The sequence below is a fragment of the Lepisosteus platostomus genome, chromosome 6 (genome assembly GCF_059453375.1).
Source record: "Lepisosteus platostomus isolate fLepPlt1 chromosome 6, fLepPlt1.hap1, whole genome shotgun sequence".
NCBI classification, from domain to species: Eukaryota; Metazoa; Chordata; class Actinopteri; order Semionotiformes; family Lepisosteidae; genus Lepisosteus; species Lepisosteus platostomus.
In genome coordinates, this window is record NC_142616.1 from 7,906,318 (window position 1) to 7,927,311 (window position 20,994).

At 42.8% G+C, this 20,994-nt stretch overlaps 1 long non-coding RNA gene across 1 annotated transcript; it reads right to left on the reverse strand.

The window, feature by feature from the left end:
• Positions 1 to 6,244: 6,244 nt before the first annotated feature.
• Positions 6,245 to 20,766, reverse strand: LOC148659995 (uncharacterized). Its single transcript, XR_015939357.1, has 4 exons — positions 19,252 to 20,766; positions 15,589 to 15,927; positions 13,927 to 14,053; positions 6,245 to 6,542 (listed from the first exon to the last, which is right to left on the reverse strand). It is a non-coding gene; the product is annotated as an uncharacterized LOC148659995 (long non-coding RNA).
• Positions 20,767 to 20,994: the final 228 nt, after the last annotated feature.

The following is a 20,994-nucleotide window of genomic DNA, read 5'->3' on the forward strand; positions in this document are numbered from 1 at the left end:
TTGTCACAGATGGATTTGCTTTCTGTAAAACACGGGAATGATAGATGGTGGAGAGGGCTGGAAGATCGTGTTTGGGTTTGAGATACATTTAGTACCAAAGCCAATGCACATATGGTCCCGGCCTTCATATATTCTGGATTTGTGACTGCATCTGCTGTGGCACAATGAAAACAACATAAGCCTAACCCAAAACTAGGAATCAGCTATCCATAGAGATGTGAGGTATTATGCTTTCGCCATACTACCTGTGCAAATTAACCATTGCAGCGATACAAACGGTTGTAGTGGCTAGGTTGAAACACTCAGTGGTCACAGGGAAGATTTTCCAACTTTCTAAGAATTGCTAAAGGAGAAAGTTCCCAGGGGATAGAAGATTGGGAACATGCCTCCTTTCTCAGACAAAGGAGAAATCACCTAGAAATAAGGAAAGGAAAAGCAGAAAGCAACAAAGGGAAGAAAAAACAAGCAGGAGAGCACCTTCACTGTTTGTTGTGTGTTTTTGTGCTTTCATCTGTTCTTCACCTGTTCTTTTTTGTCTTGATTTGATGAAAATTAAGAAATAATGCGGTGGCATCTCAGAAGGACAATGGTGAAGGAACAGTGGGAACTATTAAACCAGTGGATAATTTTCTGCATGTAGAAACCTATACGCTGCCAGAAGAGGAAAATTCTCATACTGCTCTGTGAGAATGGGAACTGGGAAGTCTTTCTGATGGATTTTGTAGAGAGCAGACAAATTATGTCTCATTGCAACATGCAAGATAATCATTTGCTGAAATTAATGAAATATTATTATGTTTCAGGAAAATAGAGAGAAGTACAAACAGCTTGTAGTTTCGACAGCAGGTGCAGTGGACATGATGTGAATCATGCGCATATGTGAATATAAAAACAGGCTTAGTTTTTTACACTGTTTACACTTGTATGATTTACACTGTGTGACAGTTTCAGGGTGCCACATCACTACTGGCCAGGATCTTTCATTTATTATTGAAAATAATTGTCATCTATCACAGGAAAAACAAGCCATACAAACGTTCTTCTAGTATTCACTATGTTTAGCATAGGATTAATGTTCCAATTCAATTTCAAAATCAGCAAGTATATACTGTAGTCTAACTCCTTCTCTGTACTCTCAAAATCTCAAAAACTTTTCTTATTCTCTACACTTGCCTCATCATGATATCCAAAGGTTTAGTCTCCTGCCCAGTCAGACTCAATGAGGCAAGCATGATATTGTGATGCCCTTGATCTTAATAATACTTGTTTGATATATGTTCCTGGCCAAACAGGATCAGCTGGTTAGGTTAGGACTTTAGGTAAAAAGGGAGATTCCGGTTAATTTTCTGTCGTATTTTCTGGTGAAAGGCCAGAAGTTTATGAATCAAGTTAGGTTTAGGAAGGATAACATCAGGGTTGTTCCTATGCCTCAATTCTGCATTTCTCTAATAAACAGGGGGTTTATGTGTGTAGGTCCTTCACACCATGCTGCTGCGTTAGGAGGATAGATTAAATTCCTTAACCAGGCAAGGTAAGCAGATAAACTTACAATTTACACTACATGGGTAAATAAGGAGTAGAGGACAGGGCTAAGCACACAGCCTTGGGGGGCTCCAGTGTTTAGAGTCAGGGTAGAAGATATGTTGGTGCCCACCCTCACCACCTGCTGACGTTCCATCAACAAGTCCAGGATCCAATTACAGAGGGAGGTGTTCAGTCCCAGGTCCTGGAGCTTGATGACAAGTTTTGAGAGCACTATGGTATTGAATGCTGAAATGTAATCAACAAACAGTATTCTCACATATGTTCCTTTCTTATCCAGGTGTGAGAGGTTAGTATGGAGGGTAGTTGCAATAGCATGTTCTGTTGACCTGTTCTGGTGATACACAAATTGCAGTGGGTCTAGGGTTTCAGGCAGTGAGGAGGTGATGTATGCTTTGACCAACCGCTCGAAGCACTTCATGATAACTGATGTAAGTACAACAGGGCAGTAGTCATTCAGGCAGCTCTGGGTATCTTAGGAACAGGGACAATGGTGGCATTCATCATAGCAGTGATTTCAACGGTGCAAACTTGAAGAAAACAATGCCTAATATACTTTAACTGCCCAACATGCGGAGCAAACACATTGGACAATGTTTACACTCTCTTCCAGGATGGTTACAAAGTCCTCCTTCAACCTTCTTTCGGCAAATCTGATCACGCCTCCATTCTGCTACTTCCCATTTACAAGCAGAAACTTAAACAGGAGAGGCCAGCATTAAGAACCATTCAACATTGGTCGGATGAATCAGATTTTATATTAAATCACTGTTTTGCTACCACTGACTGGCAGATTTTCCGTGAGTTTTTGTCTCAAAAATGTGAAATCTGCAGTGAATTTGGTCTGGTATGTTAGTTAAAGCACTAGATACCTTACTCTGGTTCAGTGGTTTTATCATTGAACACAGTGCCAAAGAGCACAGCTATTATTTAGCTCAAATGAAAGACTAACAGAGTGGTGGATCTGTGGCAAAGGATCTCTGCCTGTGGCTGGAAGTTTGCTGGTTCAAATCCCACAGCCAGCAGAGGAACCCTACTCTGTTGGGCCCCTGAGCAAGGCCCTTCACCCCAACTGCTCCAGGGGTGCTGTATAATGGCTGACCCTGCGCTCTGACCTCCAGCTTCTCTCCTTGTCTGTGTGTCTCATGGAAAGCAAGCTGGGGTATGCAAAAAGACAAATTCCTCATGCAAGAAATTGTAGGTGGCTAATAAAGTGACCTTATCTTATTTACACTGTAGCATTACATCAATAACAGGTCATGTCTTCACAGACTACTAGTTTATGTCGTTGCAATTACCTATAGCAGTGGTTCTCAAACTGTGGTACGCGTCCCGGCAGTGGTACGTGGCGTGCCGCCAGGTGGTACGCCAAATGACCCTGGAACTGTGTTGTGTGCGCTGAAAAAATCGGGACGGGTTTTCATATTTTGTCTTTTTATACGTGTCGAATACGCAGCCTACGTACTACGATACAGTGCGCGCTAATACTTCAGTGGACACAAGAGATACTCTGTAATTCTATACCACTCTATAGGAATGCGTGCTACGGACGCAAGTGACCAATTGTATTTAAAAAAAGCTACTGTATCTCCAGCAAATAGGGAGAAAGGAGAATGTGCGTGATTTTGGAACAATGCCAACGTTGTAAACACAGGAATGCATAGAAATGCGTGCTACGTACGCTGGTGATCTTGTGAGCACAGGAAAGCGTGAAAAATAACAGAAAAATATTTAAGAACTGTTCTAAGTTAATTTGAGAAAAATACACCGAGCGTCTCTGTGTTTCTCTCCCATGCGCATTAAATAAATACTTAAAATAAACACTGAAATAAAAACGGAAACGTGGAAAAATGCAAGCTTGCGGATTGCTAAAGCAGGTAAGCCCCACACTATTATGTGAGGAGAAAAAGCTGCTGAACAGCTCGACCTGCTGCCTCCCCCTCCCCGAAAGACACAGTCATTCATAGAATTATTGAAATGTAGGATTATATCAAAAGTACGCTGACAGAGCGCGTTAAGATGAGCAGATGTTTTTCACTGCAATAAGATGAGTCTTACGTAATAAGACTTACGTTAGATACGAGTTTGAGGGCATGTCCCATGAAGACTTTCTGTTCTGTAAGCCGCTACCAACAGGAACTACAGGAGAGCACATATTTCAGCTTCTGAATGAATTTATCGAAGAGAATGGCATCGACTAGATAAAATGCATCTGAGTTTGTACAGGCGGTGCTAGAGCAATGACAAGCCGACACAGCGGTGTAGTTGCATGAATTAGAGAGGTTGCTCCAGAAATTAATGGTTTCATTGCAACATTCACCGCGAGACCTTTGCCATCAAGAAAATGCCTGACGATTTAATATCTGTTAGACTGTTGTGAATTGTATCAAGGCTCGAAAAATGAATTCACATCTGCTTTGCTCGACTAAACAGGCTCACCCCTCTCACTGAAATGGTGCTTTTTTATTTTTATGTGTTGTTTTTTTTTCTGTAAAACACTTTGAGAAGCCACATTTTAATATATCAAACAAAGTTTATTATTATAAAATTTATTATATGTATGTGTGAGTGTGTGTGCACATGCGCTCAAGTTGGTCATTGATAATTTCTGGGGTTCCTATGAGATGATGACTTGTAGGTGGTACTTGGATAGTTTGGTTGGATTAGGGGTGGTACTTGGTCCAAACAGTTTGAGAACCACTGACCTATAGGTTGGCATAGAATCAATATATCTGTGCTATGATTAGTACATGTACATTACACCAGGTTCTGTGTGATGTAGGAATCCATGTGGGATTCCTCTTTTATGATCAGTGATTGTATTGCATTATCTGTGCAAAACGTAGAAGTGCCATCACTGGAATTGGTGTTATATTCCTCTCCGGTTAGGTATGCCTGAAAATCCCTATTGATTCCTTGGTCTCAGTGCAATGCAGCTTTATGTACATGTGTGCTCATCTGGTGAATAACAAAACTGGTGATTCACAAGGGTCTGGAAAAGGCGAATCATTTGAGGAATGTTACATATACATTTTAAGGTCTCAAATGTTCAAATTAGCAATGTAATGGTGAGAAATATTTCACACAAAAAGATCACAAAGAGTGTGGCCCGGTGGCCCAGTGGTTGCAGCTCTGTGGCCCTGGGCTCAATTCCTGGCGTGCTAACTGTGTGGAGTTTGTATGTTCTCCCCATGATTGCAAAGTGCTCTGTAAAGGCAGAGTAAATGAGCAGTGAATGGGAACAGAAAAGAAAGGCTGTGGTTAGCAACGGAAAAGCACACTAACTGCACTGTGAGGGCATGGTGAAACCAAGGGGAAGCTGTTGTGCAAACTGCCTCGAGCTTAATAACCTTGAAGTTCCAAGAAAACACCGGAGAGCAGCTGTACTAGAGGAAGACAATAATTCAGAGAGGCACGCTGTGCTGGTAGGGAGTGTGTTTGTGTGCCCTCTGGCGTTGTGTTGGCTCTTCCCTCATTTTTCCAAGTACAGTTACTTATAACGGCAGTTACTTGTGACCTGTCAGAATCCTTCTTCACCTACCTGATTCATCAGTATCGTCATCCCAGGAATACAGGAAAAGAAATGACGTTTTCTATTGTTTCACTATTGTTAGCATTAATAAGTATTGGTAGTTTCATATCTGTAGACGCTGTTTCTGTAGATGTGTCGTCCCTGTTGTGGATCCACAGTGTTGTCCTTGTCTCCTGTCTCTTCCACCATTTTCTATTAGTCTGCAGACCCTGACTATGGTTTGAAAATGGAGTCTCACCAGTCCGTCAAGTGGAGCCAGGAGCAGACTTTAGGGTCTGTTATTGACAGTTAATTAGTCATTTCTTTGTGTTTAAATCTAATAATGTTATCTGTGTGCTGTAACACAGAGGCATGGTATTCTTATAAACTCCTTGCAGTGAAATCCCTGAAGAAAGGGTTTTTTTGTTTTGTTTTGTGATTTTTCCCTAACACAAAGAGCACTTAACACCTAAGTAAACAACCATAGGTTTGTGTATCACTTTTTTCTGTGACTTCCCTGGACTTACTGTCAGTGAACTCCCTGTGTTGTGTTTACATAGGCTTTCTCTGGCTGCTCTGTAATCCTCCCACAGTTCAAAGACTAGCTCTCATAGATCTGTCCTCCGAAAAAGTGTGTATGAGCCCGGCAATGTACTGGCATCCTAGCCAGGGTATATCCAGGGTATTGGACTAAGTTGCAATTGGAGATAGCTGAATGAATATCTACAACTGATGTAAAACTAATGGAATAGACCTTTTACCTCTTCCAAGTGGAAACATGTAACTGTTGAATAGTAGGGGGCCCAGTATCGAGCCCTGAGGAACACCAGACTTAAAGAACCCAACTTTAGAACAGAAACTCTGAAGAGAAACAAAGTGTCGATGATCAGTAAGGCAAGTTAAACAATTTAAGGGCAACGTCAGAAACTCCAAATGGAAAGAAAGTATGATGTCTTGGTTAACAGTGTCAAAAGCAGCACTGACCTCAAGAAGGATAGGGATAGAGAACCAGTATCAGAGGACATAAGAAAATGATTAGTGACTTTAACACTAACCAGTTAAAGGGCAGTTTCTGTGCTGTGGAATTGTCTGAACCAGACTTGAAGGGTTCAAAATTGTTGTTTGCAATAAGATGGTTGCTTCATTGAATTGCAACAGCACGTTACAAAATCTTATGGAAAAGACATTAGCTATTGATTAATTTTTATTTAGATTTCCATTTAAGATAAATGAAACAGGAAACAAAAATGCCAATGTCATTTTACAAAAAAGTCATTTCCTTTAAACTGTTGTCATGTGAACAATATATCAAAATAAAAAATCTAAAAATCTACTCTAAACAATGTGTAAAAATATTAATCGGACAGTTTTGTTCTGATTCAAAGGGACAATAGAGTTGAGCTGTGTCTCTGTGTGACCAGTTGATCATGTAATGGTTTCAGTCACCCTCAGTTTCTGTGTAGTTTCTCCCTCTTCCTCACACATATTCCTGTTAAAAAATGAAACATTTACACAAGGCGCCATCGTACATGACATCTTCATGAAATCTGTTAATCAATGCAGATACTGTCAGACAGGGGCGTTAAATCAGTTAAAGCTTGCAGTTCAGAAGAAATGAGAAAAAAATTAAGAAAAAAAAACGACTGACAATGTAGCAGTTGTAGCGGCGAGGCTTAATAATAAGGCAGAATTAAGTGTTTCTGAGCTTTCCCAAATTAGGCCTCATTTCTCTGTTCATCTCTGTGGTGCAGCCACAGAGAAACCATTCATGCAAGGTGATTTAGCACTTAGCTAAGCCTGGCTATCATGATCAATGGTCATCCATTGGTGCCTATCTGTCTAGGGAGTGCCAGTTGGACATCTGGACTGCATTACTAAGTGTCAGGAGTAAGTGACTCATATCTCACCTTGATCAACCAATCAGGGACTGGTAGGGCCGAGTAACCCACGTGGGACTCTGATGCCCATGGAACTTTCCGCCAATCAATGAGCTGAAGTTCCTCCAGGTAAAAACAGGCAACACAGAGAGCCTGAGAGTTTTCAGATTCAGATTCAGATTCAACAATTCTAAAGGGAATTCAAAGGAGAATTCCAGGGCAGGACGGCCCAGGAGCAGAAGGCTCCCAAGGGCAGGACATTCTCGCAGCGTGCCTCCTGACCATCCTGAGACTCAGCCCGGACAACCACGGAACGGCCAGTGTGTCTGAGTGCCAGAACTTTCCTTTGTTCTAAGAGTCTAGAGTGGAGGTTGCCAGAGAGTAACCAGCAGCAAGCCTCATCAACAGGTCAGAACTGTGGACAGCTGAATCACTATTCAGAACTAGCTCTTCATCAGGAATGAACCGGTCCTCTTCCTGACTTGCTGGGACCCACAGTCATCTTTTCTCCTGTGCACAAACTTTGCTGGTTAAAGCCAACAGTGAGCATCAGCAGCACACCGTCGCAAGCCACACAGCACAGCCTGGCACCGAGCCAGAGAGCGCGGATTGGACAGCAACAGCCTGCAACTGTTTCTTTGTGCCCGCAGGAGATCTGAATCCCCAGAAATTGGATGAGTATTCAACTTCAATGCATTACAGCTCGAGAATTCAATTGTTATCCCAACCAGTTGATATCAATTTAATTCCTAAGAGTTATGTACTTGAGTATCTAATGTAGAAGTTGTAACCAAGTTCACTTTACGAAACGGTCTTAATGAATGATATACTGAACGTATTTCCTCTTGATGTGTAACTCTTTGTAACTGATTGAATATATAACGTTTGTATTCTGATAACCCTCTCGCTAAGATCTGTTAGGTTTATATGCATATTCTATGTATTAATAAATGTATCCTCGTGTATTAGTACCTGTGTGTGCGCGTTGTTTGAGTTATGTCGCATGGTTGGATTCTAAAGCCATCAAAAGAATCAACTTTGTGATTTACTGCTACAATTAATAATTGTCTCAGTAAATGCCCAAACCCTACAGAACTGGTGCCTTCAGAGAGCCACTATGATTACATATTTGGCGTCCCTGAACCGGCTTAATCTACATTATTTGGCGTCCCTGGGTGGGCGTGGCAAGACTGAAATGAGTCAACCAAGCGGAATAATTCAATATAAAACGCCGCGGGTTTCATACACGACAATACAGTGTGCTGAAAGCCGAAAGGAAAAAAGTTCCCCTTGCTCTTTAAGCAGTGCTTGATTGTTTTGTGATCTTTTGCGATCTACCGGGTTGATTGCATACTTGATCTTGTGGTTTTCTGTGGTAAAACTGTGATTTCGTACTTAAAAGTAATACTCTTTAAGTTTAACGATGGTTGCTAAAAGGTCTGAATTCGAGTCGCTATTAAGCACTCTCTCTAGCAGCGACAGGTCTGACCACGATCTCTTCCATATCTCCGTCAGCGGAGAAGCTAGGAGAATAAACCTCCATTCTCTGAGAGAGCTAGCGAAGGACATAGAGAGATTTGACCCCACAGTGTCAGAGAATAATATCGAGAGTTATATTCAGGACCTCAGGTATAACCTGCAGTACCTGCCAAACGCCACAGAACAGGAGAAAGTGTTTCTGGTTAGAAAAACTACCAGCAGAGCTGTACATGAGTGGATGGCTAGGCAGATGAAAGAAGTCTGTAATGATTTTGAGCAGCTTTGTCAAGCACTTATCGAAGAATACAATGCGTTTATTGACCCGACTGCCGCGATAGCCGTCGCTCTTAACATTAAGCACGAGAGAGCAGAGTCCCCTCGCGAATATTACGAGAGACTTAGACGAACTTATTTTGCAGGGCGAAATGATGAGGGTTGCGAAGAGAACACACATTTCAAGGGTTTATTCATTGCGAATCTCCACCCGTCAGTCAGAAAGATGATCTTAATGCATGCAGATGCACAGACCATGAAAATGACTGACATTAAGATTCGTGCAGAAAGCCTGGGAGTATGATGTCCAAAGTCGCTCTGAGCAAAAAGCTGTTAAAGCGACTGTGTTCGCCGTCAGAGCCAGGAGGGTTAATTCCCCCCTGCTCGAAGGAGCACAGGCTCCTGAGCTGGCTAAGCCCCGTTCCAAAGCACTCACACAGGACCGCACCTAGCGTCCTAAGTGCCATGAGAACACCGGGGCAGGGAAAGGGCTAGAAAAGGCTGAACAAAAGGATTCAGTAGCCGCCCGCCTGGCCAGGCTTGAACAAGTTTTATTAGGACAGGGACAACCGCTCCCCAAGGCTGCCGGAAGCGTGAATGAGCTGATACTCTCCACTGGAGGAGGCGGAGACCCGCCCCCTCTCCCTCCCTCAGTCTATCTGATTGAGCGGAAGGGTTCCTGCCTGGATAAGGTCAGCCACTCCCAAGCGAGTGCTGACTCCACCCCTGAAGTCACAGAGCAGGCAGTAAAACGCAGAGGAAAAGCAAGAAGCTTTTACTTCAAGGCTGCCATGGGAGATGTCTTACCCAGTGAGACACTGATTGACACTGAGGTTGAAAGGTGTTTGATGTCACACGTCAAGCTCAAACGGGTAGAAAAAGGAAAGGGCATGCGACTCAGAGAGGAACTGTTGGTGAATCACCAGAAAGGCAAGGTGTGGAAACAGGTCAAGGCTCCTAAGCCTTCTGTACAGAAGGAAAGGGGGGCCAAGAGGCAGACTGTGCTCACACAGTGCCCACCGAACACAGAAGCCTATGCGGAGATTCCTTCTGTTCCCTCTGGACAAGAAATAAAAATATTTCCTTGTTCCCCAGATATACAGGGAAGTCGTGTCCCGGCTGAGGTCCCAACAGCCTCCCTGCCACAGGAGCGGTGCTCCAAGCAGCCGCCTGATCCACCAGGTAAAGCACACCCCTTTTACATCCCTAAAGAGGAGCAGATCTCCCCACCTGGCAATGAGAAGGAGCTTTCCCTGTGCACCCTGGCACCCAAGAGGGTTCAGGAACACCACCCCGCAGTGGTGGAAGGGATCCAGATGGCAGGAGAGCAGGTTGGTGATGTAGCCCTCACCCTTAGCCCTGAGAGGTCCTCTATTAGTGAGGATCTGCTTGAGCAGCTGTCACAGGGCCACCGCCAGGTGCCCTTGGTGCAACATTCACAGGTTAGACAGGAGGTCCAGCTCGACGCTGAGACTACTGCGCTGTGGACACACCTGATCCCAGATGCCGATTCCCTCTGCTTTGACCCAGGGAACCTGCAGTCAGGTAACATTATTTCTCACAACTACCAGGTAGTGAGTGAGACTGACCTGATTGTTCCTGCCTCAACGGCAGGGTTGCCAACACACCCAGTCCCCCAGAAGGGACAGAGAATGAAAGCCGAGCCGGTTTTCTTACAGCCACCAGCTCAGTCTGTCAGTCTGAGTCTGACCAACAGTGGTTCAGCCAGACTGGAGCTGGATGGTAAAGTCACCCGCCTGCCAGTGCAGGACATCGCAAAGAGAGGTGTCAGAATCCCCGCCTGCACTGACATGGGCCTGGTGAGTGATAGTGAGTTCAAAGACAGTGAACTAGCTATCCCAGTGCTGGGGCAGCTCCCTGAACCCCTAGCGAGGGAAGGGGGGAGCGAGCAGGTGTCCTACATCTACCCCCAGCAAACGATTGTAAACATGCCGATAGAGGGATTCCTCAATCAGGAGGTGTGCAGGGTGGACCTGAACAGTGAGAATGGGATAACAATCCCAGATCACTCAGGTGCTCCAGATGACCACTCAGCCGAGGGTCAGGCATGCTCCACCGCTGCACCGCCCCCTGCAGGGTTCCTAGAGCACAGGCATGAACAAATCGAAAAAGCAGATGCCCTGGAAACGGAGGAGCAGCATCAGCCGCTGCGTCATATCTCCCCAGATTTCCAGGATGTTGGTGCCCAAGATGCCACAGGGCATACTGAGAAAGACACCATGTACATGCTGCACCAGCTTAGAAAGGCAACAGTCACTCAGAAGGAGATGACTGGGATCAGACACCCGAAAAGACTTTTGGGAGGACTGATTGCTGCCACCACTGTTGTGCATTTGCTATTTCTGGTAGGTTTGTGTGCTACTGGCACTCTCACCCTGACTGCCCCAAGAAGGCAGGTGTCAGAGATGCCAGAGGGTAGTGACAGACTGTATCGACAGCAGCAAAAGTTGGAAAGCTTAGGGAAAACCCTACAGGCAATTTCCTATGCAACAGGGTTAAACCTTATTCCCCAAACAGTGGACATGATTGTTGGGGTTATACAGTGGGTTTATGCTTGTGTGCAACAGGCCAGAATGTTGACACAAGACCTGTTAAGGGAGTTTAGTGCCACTGTAGCCAGCCTAGCTATGGCACAATTCCCAACCCACTTGATTCCACTCTTCTCAGTAGAGGAGTATGTGACATTAACCCCATCGCTCAAAGCTCACCCAGAAGGCAATCCAAGATTGAATTCGGTTCCAAATCTTGAGATGGGTATGGCTACCAAAGCTATCCATTGGCTGTGTCTAAACGATTCACCAATGAAGGGTGTAAAGCTACTAACAAGCAGAGGGAGGTTAATGAACCCCATGAAGAGCAGGTGGGAAGTAAATGGCTGGTCAGCACACCACATTTAACTGTCACCATGACTTGTGACAGGCATGATACAGCTACCACAATGCAGCTACCTAACCAATAGTTTTCCTGTAAGTTCCCGAGGAGGCCATTGTACAGCATGGTAACTTAACACTGTACGGTCTGGAACCAGACAATATAAGACCAAACTTGAGGTCTAAGATGCCTTCAGGTGCCACACTATTCAATTGGATAGAAATCCAAGAAAGAGTAAGCCCTGAAGAGGTACAGGTAGTTAGTTTGCTTTAATGGAACAAACCTCCAAATCACCCTAGCAGATACACAACACAGGTGTTGTGGTTTATCGGGGGGCTGGGAACAGGAACTGTTGTTATTGTAACACTACTGCCAGGTAGCTGGATCATGACTGACAGTGTACTCTGAATGATGTACTCTCACATCAAGATGTACTCTGGGTAGCATGAATGAGTCAAAGGTAGCATGTCAAAAGAAAGGAAGTGACTTCTCCCCAAATATCTACCACAGAGGTATCAGATATTGACAGTGAACTTCCTGATGTGTAATTCCTAGACTGAGATAATGTCTCCTACCGTGTTTATACATACTCCAGATGTTATTCATCCTGTTTGTATCCAATGCTGGTTCCGGTATGAATTCTCGAGGAGTAATGTAGACATTTAAGATTAATGTTCTAATGGCAAGGGACATCACTTAACTCTGTTTTGTTTTGAAGGCAACAACGCCTCAGGACCTCGTGACCTTCAAAAAGGGGGGATATGTAGCGGCGAGGCTTAATAATAAGGCAGAATTAAGTGTTTCTGAGCTTTCCCAAATTAGGCCTCATTTCTCTGTTCATCTCTGTGGTGCAGCCACAGAGAAACCATTCATGCAAGGTGATTTAAGGTCCAAGGACAGCTCCCAAAGGGGGATGCACTTAGCTAAGCCTGGCTATCATGATCAATGGTCATCCATTGGTGCCTATCTGTCTAGGGAGTGCCAGTTGGACATCTGGACTGCATTACTAAGTGTCAGGAGTAAGTGACTCATATCTCACCTTGATCAACCAATCAGGGACTGGTAGGGCCGAGTAACCCACGTGGGACTCTGATGCCCATGGAACTTTCCGCCAATCAATGAGCTGAAGTTCCTCCAGGTAAAAACAGGCAACACAGAGAGCCTGAGAGTTTTCAGATTCAGATTCAGATTCAACAATTCTAAAGGGAATTCAAAGAGAATTCCAGGGCAGGACGGCCCAGGAGCAGAAGGCTCCCAAGGGCAGGACATTCTCGCAGCGTGCCTCCTGACCATCCTGAGACTCAGCCCGGACAACCACGGAACGGCCAGTGTGTCTGAGTGCCAGAACTTTCCTTTGTTCTAAGAGTCTAGAGTGGAGGTTGCCAGAGAGTAACCAGCAGCAAGCCTCATCAACAGGTCAGAACTGTGGACAGCTGAATCACTATTCAGAACTAGCTCTTCATCAGGAATGAACCGGTCCTCTTCCTGACTTGCTGGGACCCACAGTCATCTTTTCTCCTGTGCACAAACTTTGCTGGTTAAAGCCAACAGTGAGCATCAGCAGCACACCGTCGCAAGCCACACAGCACAGCCTGGCACCGAGCCAGAGAGCGCGGATTGGACAGCAACAGCCTGCAACTGTTTCTTTGTGCCCGCAGGAGATCTGAATCCCCAGAAATTGGATGAGTATTCAACTTCAATGCATTACAGCTCGAGAATTCAATTGTTATCCCAACCAGTTGATATCAATTTAATTCCTAAGAGTTATGTACTTGTTTGAGTATCTAATGTAGAAGTTGTAACCAAGTTCACTTTACGAAACGGTCTTAATGAATGATATACTGAACGTATTTCCTCTTGATGTGTAACTCTTTGTAACTGATTGAATATATAACGTTTGTATTCTGATAACCCTCTCGCTAAGATCTGTTAGGTTTATATGCATATTCTATGTATTAATAAATGTATCCTCGTGTATTAGTACCTGTGTGTGCGCGTTGTTTGAGTTATGTCGCATGGTTGGATTCTAAAGCCATCAAAAGAATCAACTTTGTGATTTACTGCTACAATTAATAATTGTCTCAGTAAATGCCCAAACCCTACAGAACTGGTGCCTTCAGAGAGCCACTATGATTACATATTTGGCGTCCCTGAACCGGCTTAATCTACACAGTCCATTTCTTTTTGTTTAAGTAGGGCAACTATTTGTTCTGTAATAACACGAGATATAATTGTTATAGGAGTTATATATAAGAGATCGTATTAGTTTTAATTAATACAGAAGGCAAATCAATACCCCCAATACTCCAACAGCTTCCTAATTTATATATCTAGAATATGACAAATATTTACCTGTTTTTGATGGTCTTTCGGATATAGATTGTAATGACAACAGACAGCGTGATGACCACACCCACAGAGAACAAGATCATTTTCAGCAGGCATAGTGAAATCCCAATTCGATCCATGCCGGTAATTTCTAACAGAGAAGAGGATTGTCCTTAGTAAGCATGTAAAATACCTTGCTTCATCTTACGTTATCCCTCTCACAGTATCGGTCACGTTCGTAAACCCCTCCTCTTAAGGACGCTCCAGCCCTTCCTTGTTCTTTACTCATCTCCCCACACCTGCTCCCTGTTCCAGCCCCCTTTTCAGTTCCCCTTAAAAGCCAGACTCTGTTCTGGGCTCTGCATTGGTTTCCGTACCAGGTGAGTCCGGGACCTGGAAGCGCCTGGTCCCATCAAGCTTTTAAGTTCCTGTTCCTGCCGGTTCCAACCTGGTTCCTGTTTTAATTCTGTTAATCTTGGATAGATTGCCCGGTTTCAGATTTTCGCTTTCTCTTGGATTCCCCCTTGGACTTATTTCTGGATTGTTTGCCTCTGCCACACCTCCCCCGAACACCAGCGCACCATGGACAGGCCCCCTGTTTTCACTCCTGACTCCTGCATGCTTTTCCCCCATGTTTTCCTCACTTTACCCCAGATCGTGTCGTCTGCATAGGGTCCTGAAAGAACGCTTTTGTTACAGTATCCAGAACACACAGTAACTCAGCATTACGTATATCAGACAAATGAGATGGAAACAGCCTTTTGGTTAGTGGAATCTAGTGCTGCTGTCAGTAATTACTTATATCCCTCCCACTTTCTCCTGCACAGCATATTTTCAACTTTTATAATAATCGTATTTGTACAGTACTTTCCATCCCAAAGGATGAACCGGTGCTGCAACTCTGTGAAAAGCGGATGCAACAACACTGAAGACAAAACTGTATTAAAACAGAGACTGCCCAACTTGTGTACCTTGTGGTTAGGAAATAATTGAAGGGTCAGATTTAATTGTAATGAAATATTAAAGTAGGGAGCTGTGTCAGCATGTGTAGGCTGCGAGGGAACAAGAAAAGGTTAATTCCATGTTGACACTCCCGAAGAAGGATCCACTGTCTTCTCTTTTCAGCATGGAATGAACCTTTACTCATTTCTTCATAAAACATGAAAGATATTTACTCCAGGGTAGGAGTAATGTGATCGCTTTTGCAACTTCTACTAAGAGGCCAGCAGCCATATCACCCTGCAACTCACAACTGGCAACTCACTGAAGCTTAGCAGGTATGAGCCTGGTCAGTACCTGGATGGGAGACCTCCTGCTCACCCTGTGGTCCATGTTGGTCCTAATGCCCCAGTAGAGTTACCAATCATGGCCTCCTAATAATCCCCATCTATTAACTGGCTTCATTACTCTGCTCTTCTCCCCACTGATAGCTGATGTGTATGAGTGTTCTGGCGCACTATGGCTGCCATCGCATCATCCAGGTGGATGCTGCACATTAGTGGTGGTGGAGGGGAGTCCCTATTACCTGTAAAGCACTTTGAGTGGTGTGTCCAGAAAAGTGCTATATAAGTATAAGCAATTATTATTATTATTATTATTTATTCCTTCATTCATTTCAATACCTTTAGTTTCTTTCTATGTTGGATATATAATCAGTACAAATAAAGAAATAAAGAAAGCTCTTACCATTCACCTGAAGGTTAATGATCTTTGGAGGGATGTCCCTTCTTGTTTTTAATAACCCCCCAAACATGTATGTTCCAGAGTCATCCAGGCGTAACTGAGTCAGTGTTAAATCCCCGTTCAGATCACTCATCTGTATCCTCCCTCTGAACTGAGGGGGGAAATCTGTATTTGTTTTTCTTCGTCCGGGCTTTTGTGCAATAAGTTTTCCTTCGTACATCCAATCCATTATGACCACGCCTTCAGCAGAAGCATTTAACAGACATGAAGGCAGGGTGACTGATCCTCCCACAGTGCCTGTGACATTCGCTTGAGCAGACACTGGCAGGGGCAGATTGACACCTCAGGGAGAAACAAGCAAATGTTGTTTTAATTCTAAAAGCAATTTTGAACTTAAAGCTCATTTAACTTACAGTACATTTTACCCACTGATAGCCTCAGGAGAGGATGTTATTTAGATTATTATTCATGATAGCCATAGCCAGCAGCCATATCACTCTGCAACTCACAGCTGGCAGCCCCATTGGAGCTCACAGGTGTGAGCCTGGATGGGAGACCTCCTGGGAAAAACTAAGGTTGCTGCTGGAAGAGGTGTTAGTGGGGCCAGCAGGGGGCGCTCACCCTGTGGTCCATGTGGGTCTTAATGCCCCAGTATAGTGAGGGGGACACTATACTGTAAATAGGCGCCGTCCTTCGTATGAGATGTGAAACAGAGGTCCTGACTCTCTGTGGTCATTAAAAATCCCAGGGTGTTTCTCGAAAACAGTAGGGGTGTTACTCTGGTGTCCTGGCCAAATTTCCCATTGGCCCTTACCAATCATGGCCTCCTAATAATCCCCATCTATGAATTGGCTTCATCACTCTGCTCTCCTCCCCACTGATAGCTGATGTGTGGTGAGCGTTCTGGCGCACTATGGCTGCCGTCACATCATCCATTGGGGCTGCACATTGGTGGTGGTGGAGGGGAGTCCCCATTACCTGTAAAGCGCTTTGAGTGGAGTGTCCAGAAAAGCGCTGTATAAGTGTAAGCAATTAATATTATTATAATCATTTTTTCCTCTCAGAGGATATAGACTGGGATACTGTGTGGCATAATGTTAATTATCCATTTAGAGCTATACATAAGAAACTGCTTCAGTAAAAAATTTTAAACAGACTCTATTATACCCCAGAAAAATTGAAAAGGATGAAGTGTCACAATACAGGAGTGTGTTCCAAATGTAACACACATAAAGGATCACTATTGCACTTATTATGGTATTGTCAGCACATACTGTCATTCTGGACCTCCATGGTGAGGAAAGCTCTCAGGCACCAAAATATCTCAATTCCAATTACTCCCATTACATGTATCCTTGGTGATTTATCAAAGGTTAAAGTAGCAATTCAATATAAAAATACTTTTTTGACTCTCTGTATTGATATTGTGGACTATAGGAAACATCAGGGAGGAGACCACATCCCTATTTACAACAATGGGACTTCAGTGGAGAGGGTCAGCAGTTGTAAGTTCCTGGGAGTTAACATCTCAGAGGACTTAACCTGGACCCACCACACCAACATCATGGTCAAGACAGCACGGCAGTGCCTGTTCTTTCTCTGCAGGCTAAAGAAGTTCGGCATGCCATCACATATCCAGGCCAGCTTCTACAGGTGCACTATTAAGAGCATCCTGACTGGTTTCATCACTGCCTGGTATGGGAGCTGCTCCGCACGGGATTGCAAAGTACTGCAGAGGGTGGTGAAGTCAGAGCAGCTTATCACCAGCTGTGAGCTACCAAACATCCAGGATATCTACTCAGCTAGATGTCTTAAGAAGGCCAGGTCCATTCTCAAGGACCCCAGTCATCCCAGTCACAAACTGTTTTCCCTCCTACCATCCAGTAAACGGTACCAAAGCATTCGGTCCAAGTCCAACAGACTACAGAACAGCTTCTACCTCCAGGCAATAAGACTGCTAAATAGCCAACCTGCAGCTCCTTTAGCAAATCACCTGTAATGGTTACATGGACACACAGTTTTCACTGTATTCAGCATAACTGCACTACTTGTATATATTGCACACACCATGGACACATAACAGCTCTACTCATATTGAGTTTTATTCCATTTAAAAAATGTAACCTTAGTTTTGTGATTTTTGTGATTTTTGTGATTCTTGTGATTTTTGTGAGCTCGCAGAAAAAGACATTTCATTGCCAGCAACTACTGCTGCACGCTGTATTGTTGTGCATTTGATAAATAAACTTTGACTTGACTTATTGCTAAAAAAACATTATTGCGAAAATGGGTGGACAGTACAGGACCGTCGTACAAAGAATGGATTAAAGAGGCTGTATCACAAGTTAAATCTGAAAAGATTTCATATAATTTACAGGGGAAACTTAGTGACTATAGGAATGTTTGGGGCCCATTAGAGATATACTTGAATAGCACTGGATGTTAAGAATATTAGTAGGAAGTTTTTGATTTTTTTTTTGTGAACGTATGTTTTTTTTGTTATTTTCTAAGAAGAACAAAAATGAAAGAGTGAAAAAATAAATAATAAAATTAAAGATGTCCTCCAAAGTTGGGGGGGTGGAGGTGGGTTAAAAAATAAGAAAAAAATGATTTTCCTGTTTTTAAACAAAAACAAGACTAACAGAACTGTTATATTCTCTTGATTTTGATCAGAATTTTAGTAACAGAAGTTGAGCAATAATAATAATACTTTCATGGTCATCCTAAAATGTGTACTTTAATTTTTACTACTGAATAGAAATTCCAAAGGCTTTCTGTTCCCAAATGGAGGGCACGTTTATAATAATACAACCTGTAGTTAAAACACATTTGGAGAGTTTCTTAAGGAAATACATAAGTTAACTATTTTCCTGCATGTAAAAAATGATTTTTAGTCTGCTGTCACATTCCTTTCAAATCACAAAACATGCTAGTGATATTTTTTCCAAGAGAAACATTTTTAATTTTTTTTTACAAATTTTTAAAGCATAATGCAACTTGAAGATAAAAGTATTTAGGACTAATTAGAAATGGGAGAACTAGTTTTTTTTCAAGAAGTTACTGTATATCTCTTATAAATCGCGAGGTCATGTGAAAAGCCTTAATATGAAAATTAATATGAGACTTGTGCCAAATACATGTACCTTCACACAGAGGATATTTCAGCTGAAGCTTCTAAAGAAGCAAACCCTGTGGAACACTGATAAATTTAAAAAGAAATGTAATGAAACTTAACCTGTTAAGTTTTCCATATCTAGATAACCACATTAAAACTGCATTTCTCCCTGTATAAGGAATTGAACAAAACATGATAAAATAGATCTGATATATTTTGTGTATATATATGCGCTATTAAAACTGACATCATTGAATAATAACTGCTTTTATGCACAAAGCAGTGTCTTTCAAAAGAAGGCTGATATGAAGGGAAAATCTCATTCATAATTGGAAAGACAGACATCAAGAATGCAAGGACTTATTCACTAAATAGCAAACGTTGAGGGAAAAAAATAATTTGAGATTCGTATCATTTTAACAGACTTAATTTCTTGCACGGTGCTTGATACATTATGATTTTACACTAGAACACCAGAAAAGTACACATCTCCAGGTCATTACACACAGCAAATCTCTGTGCATTAGGAGTACAGGTTGTGAGTCACTTACCCAGCAGAAGAAGACAGACTGACAGTGCACGTGTGAGATATGGGAATTCTCCAACTCCACACATTCTGTACATACAAACAGATCAAACAAAGCCTCTTCAACTGAATATTCACGTTTGGAATGCAGAATGAGCCTGAAAGGTTCCTCTTTAGTTCTGTTTTACTCCAGTGAAAAAACTGCTTTTAAAATTGGCTGTTTTAAAAGATGACTTGCAGCTCATTGCATTTCCTGTAATTGCCCTAAATGTGACTTCAAATTAAAGTTGAAGAATTAAAAATCATTGTTCAAGTACATCTTCTACAGCATGGGGGGGCAGAAAAGGTATATGAGGCTCTTGGCCTGTGTCTGACCTGCTCACTTCCTCTCAGTCTATGTGGTTTGCTTGTCTACAAGCAGAACAAATATTCATGTCCTTACAATTGACAAGAACAACTTCTAAATAATTTCAGACTCCCCGCTTAACAGGGAGACTCTACAACTCCCTTACTGGTATATTGACAACTCTAGATACAACTCCGTATTCAGACATTCCCTGATGTCGATGCCAGAGATCAAATGAGACAAGAGACAGATGAACTTTATTGAAATAAAAAAAATGTGTTTATTTTCAGGACTGTATACAATAAGGACATAGGTTCATTCTTCTTTTTTGAGGAGTAGTAATTGGTAACTAGTTCACAAATCAATATATCTTTTCTTTCATAGAAAAAATATATATGAAACATATGTAGAATGTTTAGTGCAATAAAGATGTTTATACACCCAGTACTCTTGTACTTGGTGTTCTGTATTCAAACCACAACTTGCTTTAAACCACATCATCATGCATTCTGTCTTGAGAAGAGTCCTTACACAGCCTGGACACAGGCTCCTGAGTTCTAGTGCAGGACCATTGTAACCTTCATACTGTCAGCCACCCTCCTCAGAGGACACAGCGGTCCACTGCTACAGTCATCTGAGCTCTCACTTCCCATCCCATCACACACAGTGCAGAAAGAGCACCAGATGCTGTACATCTTCACACACTGACATGTAATGTATATCCCATATTAAATTACAAATGTAAAGCAACAGTTATTTTACAAGGGGGTTCAATTACCTTGTCTTGCAAAGAAATGGACTCGGTACACAGCAAAGTAATTTGGTTAGATCCTTTAATTAATGTATTAGGGTTTGTTTCAGATGAGAGATGAGAGAACTACAGCCTGGCTGAAGGATGAATCTGACTGAACCCCCCCCTCCCTCACATTCATAAGGAATGAGCTGGGGAGCTGCTGCAAGGGTGAAGCTGGGGTGGTGGTAGAGGTGTGAGAGAAATGCCCAAAGGGAAGTCCAGAATACAAGATAAATGCAATGTATATTATATGTAGAAGAGTGAAAGCAGTTGACAGTAGGATCTAAAATTCGTCCCATAAATCTGTTATGAACACCAGTTACGAAACAACCTGAAACTCAAGAAGTCCTTGGTTAAGAGCACAGTGTCCAGATTGTTTCAGCTTGAGTCTGGTGGTCAGAAAGAAGTTTCTGCCTTTCTGAGTTCTTGACCCCTCACTTCCTGTTTGTGGTCAGTTTCAGGTCTGAAACACAAATATCCAAGAAGAAAATTATCAGAACACATTCTGTTCTGTAAAAGATTACTCTGTACCTACTCTGTTTTTCTTCAGTTTTTGTTTATTATGCAGACTGTACTACACTTTCTGAACAGTCGCTGCTCTTATGTTAACAGAAGATACTGTAAACAGA